The 16,712-nt window shown below is 34.8% G+C and overlaps 1 long non-coding RNA gene across 4 annotated transcripts in view; it reads right to left on the bottom strand.

The window, feature by feature from the left end:
• Positions 1–16,712, bottom strand: part of LOC135966564 (uncharacterized) — a 182,934-nt gene that overhangs the window by 12,688 nt on the left and 153,534 nt on the right. For 2 of the 4 annotated variants that reach the window (XR_010579953.1, XR_010579955.1), the window contains one exon: positions 4,116–4,184. The exons of the other annotated variants lie outside the window; for them this stretch is intronic. This is a non-coding gene — a long non-coding RNA (uncharacterized lncRNA). The remainder of the gene's footprint in view (positions 1–4,115; positions 4,185–16,712) is intronic. 4 annotated transcript variants of the gene reach the window in all.

The raw sequence follows: 16,712 nt of genomic DNA, 5'->3' as shown, positions 1-16,712 counted from the left end.
CAATTTTTTATCAGTACCTCTGAAGGCTGCCCCTGACAGTGTATCCAGTACACATAAGTAGTCACCTCCTTCAACATTCTTTCATTCTTTAGTGAGGTTAGAGTAAGTTCAGTTTTCCTACCACAGGCAATCACCAATATTTTGACTACCTGCTCAAATATCTGAATCCAGTAGATTTATTCTTGCATCCTTCCTTGCATCCTATATAATGCCAGCCACATATTAGACTCTCACTAACTACATGCTAAAACACAACAAATGTCTCTCATAAACAATGGGCTCAGCTTGGTAGAGTCAAGAACTTCCCTCTCTCTTTTTTTAATTTTTCTTTTAGATTTAGGAGTCCGTGTGAACTTTTGTTACATAAACTCATGTCACAGGGGTTTGTTGTACATATTATTACGTCACCCAGGTATTAAGCTCAGTAATCAGTAGTTATCTTTCCTGCTCCTCTCCCTCCTCCCACCCTCCCACTTCAAGCAGACCCCAGGGTCTGTTGTTTTCTTCTTTGTGTTCATAAGTTCTTATCATTTAGCTCCCACTTATAAGTGAGAACATACAGCATTTGCTTTTCTATTCCTGCGTTAAGAACTTCCCTCTGTTTCAGCTGATTTTAGAGTTTCTCCTCTTTTATTCTTTTCCATTTAAATGTTGCAGAGCACACGATGTAAGCTGGCTTGATGACACTGTTTTCTCTTCTCACTTCTTAGCTCACCCAGGTGATGGTAGTTACTAGAAGAACTTACAGTTGCTTCTTGGGTGAAGCAGGAAAGTTAGGAGAAGGAGGGGTGGAAACCTTTGCACTGCTGATGGCTTACAACCCTCTTTTCTCTCCTTTATTTCCCCTATTTTGTCACATTCTTACTTCCAGGGCTTTGGAGGAGGAGCTCCCATAGATATCCATCAGGAAAAGTGGAATTTCCCACTCCTGTGGCAAATGGCTATTGTAAAAAAGACATGCCCACCCATACATTCAAGGGTAGAACTCTGAATGCATTTTCTAATAAAAATTTTATTCCATTTTATGATTAGCTTACAAAGGTACTGTTTCCAGTATGCTTTTAGTAGCACTACGGAGAAAATGAACAATTGTAGTCCATCTTTGGAAGTTATCTACCATCTCAAAAAGTGTTTTTAATTTGTATTTTTTTAAATATCAAAAAGCTTTTAAATTTCCCAAAATTGACAAATAAAACTCTGCAATTTGATCTGTGAATAGGAGAAGGATTTTAGTAAATATTCCTGCCTACCATCCAAATCCCCCCATCAGAACCTAGGGACTCATTTTAAGCAGCTAGCACTGTTGGCTGATAGCTCAGAGTGGAATTCTTCTCCAAGAATTTCTGTCTTTCAGAGGAAGCTGCCATAATGTTATGTCCAATGCTACACTTCCTCTTTGGCATCAGTCTTCATCCAGTGACTGGTCAATGGAGTTAAAGCCCTGGCCCTTTGTTTTATCTGGGGCATGTCTGGAGGGCTAGCTCAGTACCAAGAGTCCTTGCAAGTTATTTGCTACAATTGCTTCTTAGTTTTTTTCCTTTGTCCGGTCTTGATTCCTTCACTCACTTGTGAGTGTTGTTCCCATAAACTCTCCCTCCCAGCTCTTTCACACAATTTTCACCTCAAAGGGAACCAACCTAAAACAGAAAAGTAATGTATTACTTGGATCAACTTAAAGCTAGTTTAAGTAATCGCTCAAGATTTCTAATATTTCTCCTTCATATTTATTATGATAATTATATTAACATATACAATTTTAATTTTTATTTAAAAATATGTACATGTGGTTTTAAAAGTCAAATAGTATTGCATTATTTACAAGGAAATAGTAGTGCCTTGTCCCATGACTCTCAAAGCCCTTTATCCTGCAATTTCATGAATTTTTAAATTGTAGTCATTACTTACTGACTTTCAATTATAACAAATTAAGATTTACATCTCTTCTACTCACTCCTCCATATTGCCCACTACCATTTCCCAACTAACCAATTTGAAAAACAAAGTCATTTGTTTATATAAGCTTTAGTATATGCCATTTCATAATAATCTTTGCTGCTGAGCCACAGAGCATATTTTGGTTACATTTCTTCTCCCTTTTTACAACTATTTTTCTTGAGATACATTATTTCCTTTTACTTTTAAAATTTAGTTGGTTTATCACTTTTGTACCTATTTCTAATTCATCCCAAAACTTTATGTAAAATGCCTCTTGGTATGGTAAGACATATCCCATTATCTTTCGGCGATAATTTTCTCCCCCATAGGAACATTTGACATCTGTCTTGGTGCCCCCTGTCTTTCTTTGTTCTAAACTGCTTGTTCTCTATACCTGGGGCACAACTGTCATCTTGGGACTTCTCTTCTCCATTGCCCTGAAACTTGCTGTTCTCTAGTGTTAATTCTGCGTATCTTGGATTGCATGCCTTCCTTTTTCTTGGCTTTTACCCTTTGCTTTGCTGGAGTGTGTTCTCCAGTACTTTGTGAGAATAGGTGCATCTCTGAAATCAATCGTTGAGTCAATGAATGTCTGAACTTTTTATCCCACTTTCACCTTTGCTTGACAGTTCTGTTGAGTATACACTATAGGTTGTGGATAACTATCTTTTTAAGAGAGGCTTATTTCTATTTTATATTTAAGCAAATTATGTAGTGTACATTGCTGATCTGAAGAAAATACACAAAAGTCTTTGTACTTCTACTGTTTAAAAATTATTTTTAATTGTCAGTAATTGTGCATATTCATGGGGTATATAGTGATGTTTTGAAACATGTAATGTCTGGTGGTCAAATCGGGGTAATTAACATATACATCATGTTGGAGGTGATTTTTTTTCTCAGAATTTCAAAGACATTGCTCCAATTATTGTCTTGAGAATTATGTCATTCTAATTTTTTATTATTTATATGTGACCTTTTAAAATGTTTGCTTTTTCTCTGTCATATAGTTTCTTCTTATGATCTCTTTTATTCCTGGTGTTTTACAATTTAATATTAAAGATCTTGTTTTGGTCAGTTTTAATTAATTGAATTGAAAACTCTTTGAGCTCTTTCAATCTGGAAACTCATGTACTTCAGTTCTGGGGAAATTTCTGATATTCTTTCATTGTTAAGCTCCTTTTCCTTTATTTCTGTTCTTTTATTAATTGTGTTCTTTTGTTCTGGAATTCCTATTAGACATCTTGTCTCTTCTGAAATGGTTCTTTTGTTTAAACATATTTCTTGTAATATTTTCTTTGTCTTTGTGACCTTTGTTTTTTGGTTGTTTTACTTTATGGGTAATTTATTCAACTTTATCTTCCAAGGTTGAGAAATACTATTATCTTATTTTTAATTTTCTGGGGGCCTTTTTTTGTTTTCTGAACACTACTCCACCTGTTTTAAAAATAGCATTCTAGGTCAGGTGCAGTGGCTCATGCCTATAATCTCAACACTTTGGGAGGCTGAGTTGGGTGGGTCACCTGAGGTCAGTAGTTTGAGACCAACCTGGCAAACATGGTGAAACCCCGTCTCTACTAAAAATAAAAAATTAGCCAGGCTTGGTGGTGGGTGACTGCAATCCCAATTAGTTGGGAAGCTGAGGCAGGATAATCACTTGAACCTGGGAGGTGGGGGTTGCAGTGAGCCGAGATCGTACCACTGACTCCATCTCAAAAAAAAAAAAAAAAAAAAAAAAAAAAAGCATTCTATTCTTGTTTTATAAATACTGTGTCTCTGAAGAGATTTTTTATAGTTGCTTCAAATTTTCTTCATGTGCCCACATGGTTCGTTTTCATTTGCTTATTTCCTTGTTTTAGTTTTGTCTTCGAAGTGAAATTCTCTCTACTTGTATCTGGTGATTTTTGGCCATCCATTCATATTTAAAAGTGCAACACTAAAAGATTAATTGAAATTTTTGTGTTCACTGGTGGAATTTTCCAACTGTTGGGACTCACTGTGAGGGACTGGATGAGAAAAAAACCATTTCTTTGGCAGCCTCACCTTTCTCATATACTTTCCAGATTTTTCAGAGAAGAGAAGCTTCCCATCTGATGGAATATAAAACCACAAGCGTTCTGGCGGCTAAAGTGAAAGGAGCTAAGTATTTTACATTGAGCATACAGGATTTCATCCATTACCTTCATTATTTTTGTTGTCTCCCAGCAGAGCCTCTCGTGTTTACCATCTCCAGAAATTAAACCACTTGGCTAGAGTAGAGAGGTCTAATTATTTTTTATATAGATTTTAAATAAATCTAATTGCCTTCAGCTTCACCTTACATGCCTGATATCAGAGATAGCTAGTGCCTTACCCAGGCTCTTTGTGGAATTCCAAGGTACCAATTGGTTTATCTTTTCATCACTCCCTTTCGCTTACCCCCAGCATCTGCCTCTCCTCTCTACCTAAGCACTCAACAGAGGGGAGAAGGTTGAAACCTAAGCTAATGGCCAGTTATCCATCTATTTTCCATTTTTCTCAATTTTGTTGACTTTTTCTATCTGTTGTATATTCTCTCCTATTCTGTTTATCTTGGTGAATTTGTGTATTTTTATTGTCATTTTAGTGGCCTTTCAAGAGGGAGCAGAGATACACTATTGTGTTCAATCTGTCATGGCTAACTGGAAGTTTTTAATTATTTGTTTAGTTCTGTCTTCCCTGCTCCACATTTATCTGGTTGAATTCAATGTCTGGGAATAGAGAAATGACTAACACATAAAAGGAGCTTAATAAATCTTCACTAAATAAATGGGGAGTTGCAAATTTATTTTAGTGTATAAATGCATATAACTTAACTAAAACTTACCTCAAATTATAAACTACTTGTCAAACTCTTTAAAAACTCCCCCGTGGCATTATCAGTAATGCCACGATGCCAAGAGGGAATTTTTAAAGAGTTTGACAAGGGTGGGCTGCTGTAGAAGAGTAGAACTCTGGGCAGGTGATGGTATTAGAGTTCTGGGCATGTGATGGTATGATTAGCTAATACTAACTCTGTGAGGGTCCATTCTAAAAATGAATATTGAATTTTTATCATATTAGAGCGAAGCAAGCATTTTATCTCTTTTCCTCAACTTTAACAACAATTTACACCTAAAACAGAATTCACAGATATTGCTAATGCCCTGGTAGATGCTTAAGCAATTATTTGAACTGTATATGATATATTCAAGAAGATTATTGATTAAAGAAAGCATTTTATTTGAAAGTTTTACTTTCATAATGACATTTCTCTTCAATTTCATCAATTTTCAGTAGAGTATTTTCATATCATTCTGTTCCCATGGTTGGAAAATTACCATTGTGATTGTTTTCTTCAGTAATTAGCAATTTTAAGACTGTGCAACAGAATCTGAATATGGTCTTGCATGATAAATTGAGAATAACATTTTAAAAGTCATAAGTTGTGCTACTTTTTTGTAATATTATATGCAGTCTGTTTTTAGGGGGTGGGTTTTGAAGTGACATATATAGATAATTCATCAGGGTAAAATTCAGTTACTTGATAGTTTTCATATGTTGTGTATATTGTCAAAAATCTAAAATTGCATTGCTACAAATTAGCCTGCCACATGCCGTACTCTGCCGTGTAACATATGGCCCAGCATACAGCAATAATCACCAAAATCTGTGTCAGTGCCTTCAGAGAAAATGAAATTGTCGCTGTAGAGGTGCAATGCTAGTAAATAAAAATGAAATCTTAAGTTTTACTTACACTTACATCTAATTCTTAAGGTTTAAAATATCACCTGAATAAGCTGTTTGGGTCATATATATAGGTCTAAATCTTTGAAGGTTTTCTCCACTATAGGCAATTAAAATAACTATTGAGTAGTTTGTTTTGACAACTGATTTTGACAAGTTAACTTTCACCTTACTAATTCTTTTGTGTAGGTACAGTTAAACTTTTCTCTTCTTGCTGCCTCGGAAGATTAATTTGTTGAATCACTGAACTTTGTATGAATTCTATTTATTCTCAGAGGTACTTAATAAAAATATTATTTAAAAATGTGTTTTAGTTATTTGACTCGTTTTAAAAATCTTTTAAGTTTTACATATTGAAATAGAGCCTGATACAAATGGTCATGTTTTATAAACTATAAAAGCATGTTGAGAATCAAATAAGTTACTGCATAAAATTAATTTTTATATATGTGATTACTTATGTTTAATGTATATTTGTGTGCATATGGTTCAATAATGATATCTTAACAATATAAATTTTTTCTATGATTAGTTTTTTTCTAAGGAATGGTATGGGAAACTAAGTGTTGTGGAAAATTACTTGCTATGCAAAGTTCCCAAGTGACTATTGACAATGCAAGGAGGGCTCCAGTATTAGAATCTAACCTGCAACACTGCCTTGAATCCTAGAAAGGGAATGTGAGATATATTAAAAACATTGGTCTTGAATATTAATGACTTCTTCCTAACATGAAGAGTTATTTAGTTCTTTGGCAAGTGGTCCTCAGGTCATCTTATTATTATATAGGCCACTTTACTTTGTCTTGTCTTTAAATACCTTTTACTTAGCTCATTGCATTGTACCTTAATTTTTAAGTTAGCTATTCCAGTTAAGAAATTTCCACATATTCTATCTCAGAAGGTTCATTTATCCAACAAATATTTATCTGGCACACACTATGTATTGGATACTGTTTTAGGTGCTGGAAATATAGCAACAAACAAAACAGACAAAAATCTATGCCCTTATATTCTTGTTATATCCTAGCTTACATTTTAGTGGGGGAAGAGATGTACTAAACAGGATAAATAGAACTATATATGGTATGTTAATCTGAAATTAAGGTACTAAAGGAGAAAAAAAGTAGGGAAGGAGACAGATGGTTTATTGGTAGAATAGCTCTTCAATTTTAGATAGGATGACTAGGAATGCCTTTTGAAGAGAATAGATGTGAGAGGGAGCTGAGTGACTGTTTGGAGGAAGAGAATTCCGGATGGGGGAAGAAGAGAAAAAGTGCCAAGGCAGGAGGGTGCCGGGTATTTATAGGAGGAGCCTAATGTGTCTAGAGTAGAGTGGACACTCTGGACAGTAGTTAAGGAGGAGGTCTGGGACGTAATCAGTGTGAATGTGAGGAGCAGATCATGTGGGTCCTGGTAAGTCCATACTGAGAGTGAAATGGGAAGCCACTGCAAGGTTTTGAGCAAGGATGGGTGTGACTGATAGGTTTTAACAGAATTGCCTTGGTTTCTAGGTTAAGGATAGCATTAAAGGAGCAAGAGCAGAAACGGAGATCAGAAAGGAGTCTAATGCACTAATCTAGAGAGAGATTGGTGACTTCAACCTGGGGACTATTAGTAGTGATGTGGACAGAGGCTAGATTTTGAAGATAGAGCAAAGAAGATTTGCTAATAAATGAGATGTGAGGTATGACAGAAATGTAATTTCCCTAATCATCAGGGAAATGTAAATCAAAACCACAGTGAAATATCATCTTATCCCAGCTAGAATGGCTATTACTAAAATGACAAAAAACATCAGAAGCTGGCGAGGATACAGAGAAAAGGAAACTCTTATACACTGTTGGTAGGAATGTAAATTCCTATAGCCATTACGGTAAATAGTATGGAGATTTCTCAAAAAACTAAAAACAGGACTACCATCCAGTCCAGCAATCACACTACTGGTATTTATCCAAAGGAAAGAAAATCATTATACCAAAGGGATACCTGCACCCCCATATTTACGGCAGCACTATTCACGATAGCAAAGATATGGAATCAACCTAAGTATCCATCAACAGGTGAATGGGTAAAGAAAATGCAGTATATATACACAATATAATACTACTCAGCCATAAAAAAAATAATAAAATCCTGTCATTGATAGCAACATGGATGGAACTGGAGGACATTATGTTAAATGAAATAAACCAGATGGAGGAAAACAAATATTGCATGTTCTCACTCATATTTGGGGCTAAAATTGTTGATCTTAGAAAGGAAGAAAGTAGAATGTTAGTAACCAGAGCCTGAGAAGGGTGGGAGAGCCTGAGAGATTGTTTAATGGGTACAAACACAAAGTTAAGCAGAAGGAATAAGTTTCGATGTTCAATAGCATAGTAGTATGACTATAGTTAACAACAATGTATTGTATATTTCAAAATAGCTGTAATAGAGGAATTGAAATATTCTCAACACACAGAAATTATAAATGCTCAAGGTGATGGATACCCCAAGTAACCTGACTTGATCGTTGTAGAGTCTATGCATGTAATAAGATACCACATGTACCCCATAAAAATGTATAAATACTATGTTTAACACTTTTTCTTAAATACAGAAAAAGAATTTAAGTTTGGCTTTTTTAGGTATGAGATGCCCATTAAACATTCAAATGAAAAGACTGACTGGGAAGTTGGATATTCAAGTCTGGAATTTAGAAGACAGACATGAGCATATAATTTGGGAGTTATCAATATACATAGATGGTATTATAAGCTCTGAGACTGATGATCCCATTTATGGAAACTATGACAGTTTCTGCCATTATTAAGAAAGGTCATCATATCAGATTTTTAAAGTAATGATATTTTTAAGGTAATGGTATTTTAGGGATGCTAAATTCTTTGCAGTTTCTAGGACTAAGTATATTTTTCCACGCTTAGAAGAGGTGCAGGTGATAAAAGTATTTGTCATATAAAACAGAAAAAAAGGTTATATTAAAATGTTAAATAAAAAGGAGTATGCAAAATTATATACATTATTTAATCAGAATAATGTAAAATATGCTTAGACAAATATGCGAAGGAAATCTGACATTTTTAATGATGATTGTCTTGAGTATTAGGAGTATTTGTAAAATTTTTCAATTTTCCAAACTTTTATTTATTCTCCAGTTTTTTTCATACAAATATGGATGATTTTTAAGATGAAAATAAAAAGTTTCTTCCTGTGAGCTGATCAATTAATGCTTGGATTCCTAACAGAACCCAGTGCCTAACTGCACTGAATTTCCTCATTTATGATTATATGTGTTATGATATAAAAACATAGAAATTGACAGTGAAGGGCAATCACCAGTCTCACCTAGATACCATACAATAACTATTTAGCTTATTTACAATTTATCAGTACCTGAGACAAGATTTTCTAAACAAACCAAAAAGAAAACAGGCATCATATTCATATTCAACTTAATCCATGAATCTCACTATATTCAGGCTGCCCATTATTTCCAAATCAAATTGATGCAATTTCCAGCTCCCTTTTTGGTCTCTGATCTCCTTCTCCAGCACACAGGCTCCCTTTGGGATTTCTTTTTTAACACGAACTTTCACCATGGGGTTTTTTTTTTTTTCACCTTGTTCTTCCAGACACTCTGAAGAGTTTTGATTCTTCAAGGTTTACTTCAAAGTACTTCAAAGAGGGACCTCCTGAAGTGGGGTAAAATAGATTTAACAATACTAACCTACCTCATAAGGCTGCTGTGAGGAATAATAATACAAAGGACTACAAAGCACTTTGTAAATATAAAGTTCTATACAAACGCTTAATAATAATTACTGGGCACAGCACAATGTAGTCTTTTGTGCATTTTTAGAAGTGCCAATGAGTACGCTAAGTTTCCTACCTCCAGCCATTTTTTGATTCCTATAATAAAAGTGTGTTATTTTAAATTGTGTACAGAACATCCTTGTGCTCCATGTCTTGGATGCATTCCCAAGAAAGAACTGAAACGTCAGGCTTGGGAAAAGAAGCAGGGCATCCCAGGTGCAGCTCTCTTCATGTTGGAAGATGTTTTGGCATAGCAGGAAAACCAGAGATGGATAACCCTATGTTATTTGTTTCTCTGACTGGACAGATATATGTTCTGTCCATTGGCAATATAGTTGTGATATACAGGGCTGTGCTGTCTGCTTTCAGAGCAACATCAAAATTTACTTAAATTGTGCAATCTCACCTCTATTTTTGATGATGTAAGGGAATCAACCATATGCTTTAAATTTTTATCAATTGTCACTGGCATTAAACAGTTTCAAATTTCTTGTGTTTTTTAAGAGTTTCTTTTACCCACCCCTTTAAATCACTGGACGTTTACAGTTTTGGCCTACCAGTCTCGTGTCTCACATCATTCCTTCAGTGTCTGAAAGGTACCCACAATCACTTTGGAGACCATCTACTTGTGGATATTGGAGTTTTCAAGAAATTATTTTTGTAATCAAAATAGTTTTGATATAGAAATCTTCTTATAATTTTTTTCTGAGATTAAGTCTGTATTAATCCATTTTGCATTGCTATGAAGAAATCCCTGAGGCTGGGTAATTTATAAAGAACATAGGTTTATTTGACTCACAGCTCTGCATTGTGCTGTCATCTGCTGAGCTTCTGGTGAGGCCTTGGGAAGCTTTTACTCAGGGCGTAAGGCAGGGGGAGTAGGTGCATCACATGGCAAGAGAAGGAGCAAGAGAGATTCCAGGTTATTTCAAACAATCAGTTTTCAAGTGAACTAATACAATGAGGACTCACTCATTACTGTGGAGAGGGCACCAAGCCATTCCTGAGGGATCTGCCTTCCTCCCACCAGGCCCCACCCCCCAATATTGGGGACCACATTTTAACATGAGATTTGGAGGAGACAAGCATCTGACCTAAATCTTCTCCATAATAGTCTCCTATTATAGTAGCTTTTATTTATTTATTTATTTATTTTTTATTTTTATTATTATTATTATACTTTAAGTTCTAGGGTACATGTGCATAACGTGCAGGTTTGTTACATATGTATACTTGTGCCATGTTGCTGTGCTGCACTCATCAACTCGTCAGCACCCATCAACTCGTCATTTACATCAGGTATAACTCCCAATGCCATCCCTCCCCCCTCCCCCCTCCCCATGATAGGCCCCCGTGTGTGATGTTCCCCTTCCCGAGTCCAAGTGATCTCATTGTTCAGTTCCCACCTATGAGTGAGAACATGCGGTGTTTGGTTTTCTGTTCTTGTGATAGTTTGCTAAGAATGATGGTTTCCAGCTGCATCCATGTCCCTACAAAGGACACAAACTCATCCTTTTTGATGGCTGCATAGTATTCCATGGTGTATATGTGCCACATTTTCTTAATCCAATCTGTCACTGATGGACATTTGGGTTGATTCCAAGTCTTTGGTATTGTGAATAGTGCCACAATAAACATACGTGTGCATGTGTCTTTATAACAGCATGATTTATAATCCTTTGGGTATATACCCAGTAATGGGATGGCTGGGTCATATGGTACATCTAGTTCTAGATCCTTGAGGAATCGCCATACTGTTTTCCATAATGGTTGAACTAGTTTACAATCCCACCAACAGTGTAAAAGTGTTCCTATTTCTCCACATCCTTTCCAGCACCTGTTGTTTCCTGACTTTTTAATGATTGCCATTCTAACTGGTGTGAGATGGTATCTCATTGTGGTTTTGATTTGCATTTCTCTGATGGCCAGTGATGATGAGCATTTTTTCATGTGTCTGTTGGCTGTATGAATGTCTTCTTTTGAGAAATGTCTGTTCATATCCTTTGCCCACTTTTTGATGGGGTTGTTTGTTTTATTCTTGTAAATTTGTTTGAGTTCTTTGTAGGTTCTGGATATTAGCCCTTTGTCAGATGAGTAGATTGCAAAAATTTTCTCCCATTCTGTAGGTTGCCTGTTCACTCTGATGGTAGCTTTAAGAAGGCTGAGGCAGGAGAATGGTGTAGACCCGGGAGGCGGAGCTTGCAGTGAGCTGAGATCCGGCCACTGCACTCCAGCCTGGGTGACAGAGCAAGACTCCGTCTAAAAGAAAAAAAAAAAAAAAAAAAAAGAATGAACTTGGTTTTCTAAAGCACAAGGCTGTATCACTGTCACATCTGAGAGAGAATAGGGCCTGCGCTGGAGGGAAACTGTGTATACTCTCTGGTTTAAAAAAAAAGGGAAATCTTTGGTGTGTAAGAGGGTGAAATTCAGTGTAGGGAATATCTGATCAAGATATTCATTTTTCAATAGACATTGATTCAGTTGCTACTGAGTTTATGTACTGTATATGGTGCTGGGGACAAGTTAATGACAAATAAGACACAGTATCTGGCCTTGAGCTAATCAAAGCTTGATAGTTGAGTTAGACATATTAAAATGCAATCTGAATAAGATGACATACATATTACAAAGAAGGTATTGTACAAAGTGAGATTGCAACTAGAAAGATGGAAATACTCTTCTTGAGGGAGTCAGGAAATTTTCACAAAGGAAGTGACATTTGATCTGGGTCTGGATGATTATTAAGCATTTTCCAACATTTGAGGAGTTTGGGCATAGTAACTGATTTATGACCTTTCATGGCATAATTGGAAATGGTGAGAAAGTCAAAGTGGCTGAAGAATTGATTAAAAACGGAGATGAAAATGGAAAGATTGGCTGGGGCCATAGTGAGAGGAGCCACGTGTGTTATCCCAAAGAGTTTGGGATGCCCTTATATGTGGGGGAGTTAGCTAAAGTTTGCGTGATTATATTTGTGTTTTAGAGAGATGACTCTGATACTGTATGGAGAACAGTCTAATTTAGGAAACCGCTGAAATTGTTAGACTTTGTCTAAAACAAGCCTGCAAATCCTTCTGAGTAAGCATCCCAGATACTCATATCTGGATGTAGCAGTTGCTTCCGAGGCCAACCTCTCAGCAACGTCCTTAGGAATGCCTGCTAATACTTGAGAGGCATATGGCTTCTTTCCGACTAAAACATCTTTAGCTTTTGTAAGCCACAGTGCCTCTGGCTGAATGGTAGATAAAACCTCTAGTATAATTTTAGTAGTTTGGTGATGATCAGGAATCTTCAAGATAGGTGGGAGTCTTTTTTGTTGTTTCAGTTTAATCTTACTAACGTCTCCTGCACATGGAGATAAATCCTTAAATAGAGTTTACACAACAGATTTTTTTACACTTTTCAATTAGTCTAATCATACTACAATTTCACTTGACTACAAATATAGCAACAGCAATTATACTTTATGCCTAATTGCTAATTGCCTATAAACTAAAGATTACTTACTTTTGCAAACTGCTAGTTCAGGTTTACAGAGCATCATGTATTCAATTCATAACAGTGCCCACCAGCAATGTGAATTTCAATCTATATTCTTAACATATTAGATGAATTGGCTACATCCATCGGGCATTCCCTTTACTACTTATGTTTTTGCTCTTGAGATATATGAATTTTTACCCAACCCTTTTTTAATTCAGAAATTTCATTTTATTTTTTAAATCAGTATTACTGAAAAGTAATTTATATAAAGTAAAATGCACATATTTTAAGTTTACAGTTCAAAGATTTTTGAAAAGCACATGTACTTTCAAATGAGTACCACCAATCCATTTAAGACACAGAATTTTTTTTTCACCCCAGCACACTCCCTCAGGCCCCTTTGCAGTAAACCCACTTTACAGAGTGGTATAATGGACATCAGAGAATCAGAACAGAGGAAGGCAGGAGGGGAGTGAGGGATAAAATCTACATAACAGGCACAATGTACAACCACTGATCTGATTTCTATCTCTGTAGATTAGTTTTGCCTGTGTTAGGACTTCAGACAAATTCAAGTCATATAGTAAGTACTCTTTTGTATTAGGTTTCTTTTTGAGATTAAATCACATTGTTGCATGTACCAGTAATTGGAGCCTTTCTTTCATGAGTACTAGTCAATTATATGAATATGTCACAATTTGTTTATTCATTCACCTGTTGACAGACATTTGTATTATTTCTAGTTTTGCCTATTATGAATAAAATTGCTGTAAATGTCAGTGTACAAGTCTTCTTTGGGGAAATATTTTTTCTGATTCTCATAGGAAAACACTAAGGAATAGAATTGATGGTTTTATGGAAAGTGCATGTTAAATTTTATATGAAATTGCCAAATTGTTTTCCACAGTGTGCCATTTTATTCTCATCAGCAATGTGTGAGAGCTCTGGTTGCTTCACATCCTGATTTGTTATTGCCAGTTTTAAAGTTTTAGTTGTTCTAGTAAATCTGCAGTGGAATCCGATTGTGATTTCTTGATGACTAATTATGTTAAACATTTTATAAATGAGTTATCTTCATACTATTTCAAGAGTTTAAAAAATTTATCCTGGCTATATCTGTTACGAAATACATGTATTGTGAATATTTTTCCCAATCTGTGCCTTATATTTTCATTTTCTCAATGGTATCTTTCAAAGAGCAGAAGATTTAAATTTTAATAAAGTTTAATTTGTTAATTTTTTTTAATGGCTTGTGTTTTTTTGTGTCCTGCCTAATAAATAATTGCCTATTCAAGTTTGTAAAAATTTTCTACAATATCTTGTTCTAAAAGTTTTATAGTTTTATACATTGAGGTTTATAACTTATTTAAAATTAATGTTTGCATATGGTGTGAGGTTCTTTTTATTTTTCATTTGGATATCCAGTTATTCTAGCATGATTTGTTGGAAAGATTTTTATTTCCTTATTGAATTGACTTGGCATTCTGCTGAAAATTAGTTGGCAATATGTATGGTTCTATTTCAGAATGGTCTACTCCATTCCTGTCATCTATGTTTCTATCTTTTTGCCATTATTACCCTGTCTTAATTACTGAAATTTTATACAAGTCTTAAGATCAGGTAGCATAAGCTCTCCTACTTGATTTTTTTTCAAAATAATTCAGCAATTCTAGCTTCTTTGCATTTTCATATGCATTTCAGAATCTGCTTGCCAATTTCTCCAAAATTGCTATTGGAATTTTTATTGATATTGCATTGAATTACATATCAATTTGGGGAGAACACAGTTTTTCAAACTATTGATTCATAAACATGGTGTAACTCATTTATATAGATTTGTTTAATATATCTCAGCAATGTTTTATAATTTTCTGTGCAGAGGTCTTGCATATCTTTCGTTAAATTGATACCTATGCATTTTATGTCTTTGAAAGACATGAAAATTGTTTTTAGAAATCTCATTTCCAATTATTTTTTGCTAACATGTGGAAATACTAATTCCTGGATATTGACCTTTTATCTTGCAACTTTGATAAGTTCTCTTATTGATTGTAGTAGTTTTCTTGTAAGTTCCTTAGAATCATGTTCTCTGAAAATGAAGATTTCCTTTTTTTTCTTTCCAATATGTGGACTTTTAAAATTTCTTTTTATTGCCTTTTTATTTTGGCTAGGATATCCAGCACAAGATTGAATAGAAATGCTAAGAGCAGATATCCTTGACTTATCTCCAATGCTGTGAAGAAAACATTCAAACTTTTATCATGAAATATGTTTTCTGTAAGATTTTTCTTCATAAGATTGAGGATGTTCCCTTAATTTATTGTTTGCTGAGATGTTTCTTTTTTTATAATGAATAAAGGTTGAATTTTTAAAAGCTATTTTAGACCTACTGTGATGATTATGATTTTTCTTCTATATTGTTAATTGAACAATTTGTTCAATTTTCAACAAATCTTACATTCCCTGTATAAATATCACTTTTTAATATAAGTTATTTTCCTTTTATGTATCACTGGATTCAATTTTCTAATACCTTTGAGTATTTTTGTGCCCATATTCACGATGGATATTGATGTTTAATTTTCTTTGTTTTAACATGTTCATCAGATTTTTATATGACAGTTTTGATGGCCTCACAAAGTGAATTGAGAAGTGCTTTCTCTACCTCTGTTTTTATGGAAGAATGTTTTAAGATTATGTTTATTTTATTTTTTCTAAATGTTTGGTAAATCTGAGTTAAACTACCTGGGCCTGATGTTTTCGTTTTGGGAACATTTTGATTACGAGTTCAGTTTCTTAATTTTTTTATTGAAACAAAATATTTTACATATTATGGGGGTACATGTGAATATTATTGCATGGATAAAATGTGTAATGATCAGGTCAGGGTATTTGAAATAGCCATCATCTTGAGTATCATTTCTATGTGTTGGTACAAGTCCTCTCTTTTAGCTACTTTGAAATATACAATACATTGTTGCTAACTATAGTGACTCTACTCTGCTAGTGAATATCATTATCTGTGACCATCTTCATCATTTTGCTGTTTTTGACTTAATGTCTGTTTTATTTGATATTAGTGTAGCTACTCCTACTCAGTTTTGGTTTTCATTTGCATGGAACATCTTTTTCCATTTGTTTACTTTGAATCTGTATGTGTCTTTACAGGTAAAGTATGTTTCTTATAGAGAGCATATAGTTGGATCATGTTTTTTATCCATTTAGACAATCTGTATTTTTTTATTTTTATTTTTTATTTTTTATTGTATTTATTTATTTATTTATTTATTTTACGGAGTCTCACTCTGTTGCCCAGGCTAGAGTGCAGTGGCACGGTCTCGGCTCACTGCCAACTCAGCCTCTCGGGTTCATGTCATTCTCCTGCCTCAGCCTCTGAATAGCTGGGACTACAGGTGCCCGCCACCATGCCCAGCTAATTTTTTGTATTTTTAGTAGAGACGAGGTTTCACCATGTTAGCCAGGATGGTCTCGATCTCCTGACCACGTCGTGGTCCACCCACCTCAGCCTTCCAAAGTGCTGGAATTACAGGCATGAGCCACCGTGCCCGGCCGATAATCTGTATTTTTTAAGTGGAGAATTTAATTTATTTACATTTAAGGTTATTATTGATATGTGAGGTTTTATTACTGTCATATTGTTAATTTTTTCTGATTGTTTTTTATATTCATTGTCTCTTTTTCTCTTATTTTTTGTCACTGTGCTTTGGTGGTATACT

Source organism: Macaca fascicularis, chromosome 12, assembly GCF_037993035.2.
Source record: "Macaca fascicularis isolate 582-1 chromosome 12, T2T-MFA8v1.1".
Taxonomy (NCBI): Eukaryota; Metazoa; Chordata; class Mammalia; order Primates; family Cercopithecidae; genus Macaca; species Macaca fascicularis.
The sequence above is the reverse complement of the archived record's forward strand: the minus strand, read 5'-3'. Positions and strand labels throughout refer to the sequence as shown.